Genomic DNA, 6014 nt, shown 5'->3' on the forward strand with positions numbered 1-6014 from the left:
GGCAAATGTATGAAAGAATTTAGTTTCATGTGAATTATTTTAATATTGATTTTAAAGGGGACTGTGAGCTGAAAGAATGATAATCATTTTCAGAATGCACATGATTGGCTGATTCTCCTCAGCCACAGGAATCTCAGCTGTCACTTATTTATCAGATCTGTCTTCTTATTACCAGGGCACTTAAAAATTGACTGACTTTGAATGCAAAAACAATTGGCTCTAAAATTTGCTGAAGTGATAGTGACTCCATTAGTGTCTTTCTCTTCACTTCCTTTTACTATAGAGTTTTTAGCAGCTTTCTCTTATGCATCTAGGAGTCTTCAAACCACCCATGGTGGGCATGAATTTCCCAGGGCATTCTCGTTCAAGAGACTGTTTTTCTCAGCCCCTGTGTCATACAATTTGAGTAGCCACTGTTAACAACTGACAAAATTTTTTAGTTAACAACTGAGTTGATGATCCCCTGCAGTCTGCTTTCCATTTTACCTTGGGTCGTAAACACAGGACCCTCGGGCTTTCTAACCACCAGCCTCCTTGTTGAAGAAATACTGGTACTTACAGCACAGAGCCAAAAGTGGTGCCCCTGGTATATCCCAACAACAGGAGGAAGTGTGCTTCCTTCACATTAATGGAATCTGTTCAGGAGGAGGGATTTGCTAACAAACACTTAATGCTTCAGATGTTTTCCTTGAAGGAAAACCCTACAACCATGGTAGCTGCTGACCACTAGACATTTTCTAGACATTCACCACTCTTGGAGCACATGAGTGGCCAGACATACTTTAGCGACAGTGTGCTACCACCACACCTGATGCAGTACACTGCAGAGATGTTGCATTTTGTCCCTAGATCAAACAGGCCATCCTTGATCAAATATTGGACACACAGCAGATCTGTTAGTCAAATTCCAGGCTTGTTAGCATTAGAGGATTCCGTGATCAAGAATTGAACTCATTTACACATTTTTATGGATCCTTTGGCTTGTTCCAATATCTAGCTGTCTCATCCCACTGACAGCATCAATCCCTTATCCAGTTTGGCATAGTGAACTCTGGGAATATCTTGCTTCACAATAGCCAAGTACAAATCAAGGTCGCTCATAACTATACATATTAACCCTCAATCTGCAGAGGCTTGATTCAGTGCTCAGGGAGATAAATTGAGTCAGATTTCTGAGAGACATATGGCAGTTCAGACTTGATATTATAAACCTTGGCTCTGTGGGCCCACCTAACACAACCATTCAGAGGCCTCTAACCTAAAGGTCTAGGCAAAATTGAAGGGAGTTTCTTCCTCTGCCATGGCTAACTTCATGACTGACTAATGCCCTTAATGTGGAAAAAATATGCTGCTAATAATATAATCAACATTTTTCATACTAAGGAAGGGATACCTTCAGCTAATGGCAAATAAACTTTTTAGGGCCCCTTACTCCATCTTCTGGGATACTTGCTATGCTCATACCATGGCAGAAACAAATACAAATTACCTTAGCATACATGACCCCACTGAAGCCAAAGTGCAAAGACTTAGAAGAAATTATTGATACTGTGAACTAATTTATCAAAATAGAAAACACTAGGCTCTTGAAAAAGGCAATCTGTGAACCTTGTACCTCTCATGACCTTGTATAACTCTAATAGGTTGACCTAATGGCTTTCTTTGAGAAACCTTGCTTTCTCTTAAATGGCTCTCCTGCTGTTTGAGGCAGCAGTTTACACTCAGTGCCCAGTCGTTAGGGCCAATTACCATACATTGTTCTGATCATCAGGCTTACCAGTACCTTATGAGTAGAGCCTTTCTGTACTAGATATTTCTGTTGGAATGAGCACTCCTACAGTCTCTGGTGTATTGGAAGAGTGCACCCTTCCACCACCTCACATCCCACACCTGGGTCTTCCATGTAACATTACTTGTAGTCTGGGTACCCTGTATGTCTATTTCATTTTTGAGCACCCCCTTTCAATACCCTTCTGACCCACCCAACACAAATGGGCTGTTTTCCTACTAATTGCGCTCATGCTCTCGTTGTCCTTGGAGTCACTGGTTCTGAACTGGGCACACATAATGTCATTCAACAAGCCCATCATTAATACCAATTTAGAAATGTCCAAAACAGTCAAAATACATGTAACAAACAGCTAATGCTTCAGGTGTTTTCTTTGAAGAAAAACCCTACAGCCATCGTAGCTGATGACTACTTGGCTTTGAACTGTTTATTAACAGCCAGGGAGGATGCTCACCACATGTGGGTAGGCTATACTGGCAAGGTGCCACCAGTGAGAACAAGTGAGATAACAAAACAATAACATCACTAAAACATGAGAACAGTTCTGGAACCATACTGACTCACTCTACTGGATCTCTCCAACACCCAAAGATGACTGGATTCAAATTTTTTTTTTTTTTAGGTTTTGACAACTTAATTATAACGTGTCGTTTGTGTTTTTTTACATGGTTTTTATTTTATATTCAAATTCATTTAAAGGAGATGTGACATAGTTCAATCAACAAAGCTTGGGAGAGAAGTTTAGTAAAGGCATTGAGCTCATTTTTGGTATTAGACCCTTAATCAACTTCAGATACCTGCTCACACTGCCTGACCCACAATGGGTAAACCAGTTATGATTACATATGTCTCTTTTTGTGTCAGCAGATAGGAGGGTCAAACGTTGAAAACTTGCAGACTCTAACCCTACACATCTTAAAAGGCCACCCTACTCTTCTGTGTAGAAGCCACTTATATGAGTTTACCCTTCCCTTGTTCTTAGAAAGTACTTTTGAGTAATAATTATTTTTCTCTTCACTTGATGCATGTGGTGACATTCCGTGTGATGCGGTCTTAACATTAGGTCCTGTTTTAGGTAGAATGTTAATCTAGCCCCTAAAAGGGCAATGACAAAACAAGGTAACCAATGGAAAAGGTTCTTCAGATAACAAACAGCTGTTCAGTGTGGGGAATTTTGAGAAAATGATAAATTCAAATGCAGAGATCCTATTATGATAATGCTTTGAGATGCACTGGTCACAAAAGAAAAACTTTGAAACCACCTACATGGGCACTAGCAGTAGAATCAATAATTGAAAATGCCATAGTCTTGTAAAGGAAATATACAGAGCAACACAAGTGAATGGATGGTTTCTGTTCCTACACATTAAGAGCTTGGAGTGTTCATTCTCATCTTCACAACATGAAAAAACTAAAAAACCTGAAACGCAACACCTCTTCTTAGATCCATGAGATATTTAAGGTTATAGGGCAAAGAAATGCCCCCAAAACAAAAGACAGCCGAATATGGAGAATTGCCACTTACCGAGAGCAGAGGCCAATGGAGCCAGCAATCTCTAGGAACATGTAAATTGGAATCAAGAAATTGCTGGAGACACAATAAGAACTAGCCTAAGATTTGCAAATTCTACCTGAGGAGGCCTGTCTTAGGATGTTCCCTACAGTTCATGATTTTTTTTTTTTTTTTTGGCGAGAGCTCAAACAAGTTCTCATAGTGAAGCGTGGAAGAAATTGCCTTGTGCTCCTTGCAAGAAACGGGAAAACATTTCGATACACACACAAAGCATTCTGTTCTATGTAACTTAGGCTATCCCTCAAAGAAAACTACTTTGCCAAAACCTTATCTCATGGTGAAAGAGCCATCAGACACCTCCCAGACCCTTCAAGTTTATTCTTTGACAAAAATAGAGGAACCAATGTTCTGAAGTTCAATGTCCAAGGACTCTGTCCCACCAAAACACAAGAGGCTTAGTCAAAATAAAAGAGAACATTTTCCCACCCAAATACCTGACCACCATATCACCAGGGCTCCAGTATAAAAAGTGTGTTACAATAGTGAGCTAAAGATGCAGACTCTACTTAAGACTGAGTTTCTAGGAATAGACAAACACACGGGAGAATATGCAAGGACGCTAGAGGATATTGAAGCCCCTGACACCTACAGCAAACATTAAACATGATCGGACACCTATTCTAGAAATCATAAAATGTCACACTAAGGTCTAGTTACCTCAAATCTTATTGTGAAAATTCACAAGTACGTGGAATATAAACAAATATGCTCCCTCCTTTCACTTGGTTAAAATTCTTGTTTTGGCTTTGTTATTACATAAACCATAAGCAATTTGAGTATTTCCTTATTTGCTTGGGGAAAGGTTAGCCAGATAACTTCCTATCTGACAAAAGGGCAGGAATCAATACTAAGAACCTGTTCTGGAGTTCATAGTTCAGGGATTCTATCCCACCAAAACATGACACATTTAATCATAACATAAGAGAACATTTTCCCATTCAAATGTCTGAGCATAATATCACCAGGGCTACGGTGTAAAAACAGTGGATTGAAATAGCTGCAAGACACAGACTTAATTACAAATCAGTTTCTAGGGAAACTCAAAGACACCAGGGAGAAAAAACAAAGACGCCAGAGGATATTGAAGCCCCTGACACCTACAGCTATAGAGGACACTAAACAGAGTGTACCTTCCATTCAAGAAAACATAAAACATTACATTAAAGTCCTAATTATTTCCAATATTATTGTTAAAATTCACAAATATGTGGAAATTAACATATGTGCTTCCTGGTTTAACTTCTTGGTTAAAATTGTTTGTTTTTTGTTTTTAGAAACAATAAGAATATAGGTATTTTCTACAGTATCAAGATTCCTGGTCAGGTATTAGCCAAACCTTGGGAATTTCAAGCAGAAAACAGATAAATGTTGGATTTGAGAGCATTAGGGACACACGTTTTATATTTATATCGATTTTTGAAGAGAAAATGTATTTATGTTTCAAACACTATAAACAGATAAACTACAAAATAAAAACCCAGGGCAAAGTTAAAATTCTTAAGAATACTTAAACTTACCTCATATTGTAAAAAAAAAACCCACAATTTTTGTCAAATCCTTACATAGATGTTTCTTAGAAATATCCTGTAGCTGTGCTTTCAAATGACTGCTTTAGTAACAAATATTGTCTTTATTTTCCATTTACTGAGAGCATATATTAAAATATTTCTTTTTAATTTTGGATTTTGAGATCCATTTTAATTTCCTCCATTTAATCATTCTGAGTCAATATTAGCATGTCATACAAGTTCAGAACATTTTATTTTCAGGCAAATTTAATTTTACTCATATAGTTTAAATGTTCATCATTCACTTATAATACCAAAAACTTAATTATGTTTCTGTCAGTACCCTCTTGCCAAAGACAACCAGGATACACCTGTAGTCACAGAGAGGGGCGTATTAACTTGTAGTAATGAGCACAACCACAAACAATGACTGAGTCTATTAGTAAGAGAGTGCTCAAAGGGCTTCTTATAGCATTTGGACTTATAGGTTATTTTATCGATATTTAGTAGAGCCAGATGTTGCTCTCTTAGGTACCTGTGAGGAGATAAATGTAATTCTGTGACTGTTAATCATAATTGTTTGGAATATTTGATCATTTTGTGGTTTGGACTTTGTTCTCTTTTACCATTTTTGACACATAATTATAGAGGTCCTTTGATCTATCACAGTTACCAAACAGCATTATCTGGTGGAGGAATGTGACGTTTTTCTCTTTAATAGAATAAAACCTAGTCTACCAGTTAATGGGAGGCAGTTCTTTGTTATCCAGTGCTGTTTTTTCTTTCTCACTAATTATCTAAACATTTAAACATTTCTTATTGTGTAGTTGCCAATGTTTTTAAGTGATTCCGTACAACTACTCAGTTATACTATACAAATTCCCTTACTCCTTAGCAAACTCCGTAATACTTTTATTATCTGTTTTGTTGAAATAAGTTTCTAGGCCCAAGATGGAGCTGCTTCTGCTTGGCAAGCCATGTCAGCAGGTTAGATAACCTTCCCGTTTCTGTAAATGCTCCACTTGACCAGAAACACAGTCTGTCCAGCCAGCCAATCCCCAGCTGCCAAGAATCTGTAGTGATTTTCTTGTTCTTAATCAGGTCAGTTGTGCGACCCCGGCCAATGAACTGATGCCAAACACTC

Source organism: Pteropus alecto, unplaced genomic scaffold, assembly GCF_000325575.1.
Source record: "Pteropus alecto unplaced genomic scaffold, ASM32557v1 scaffold761, whole genome shotgun sequence".
Lineage (NCBI taxonomy): Eukaryota > Metazoa > Chordata > Mammalia > Chiroptera > Pteropodidae > Pteropus > Pteropus alecto.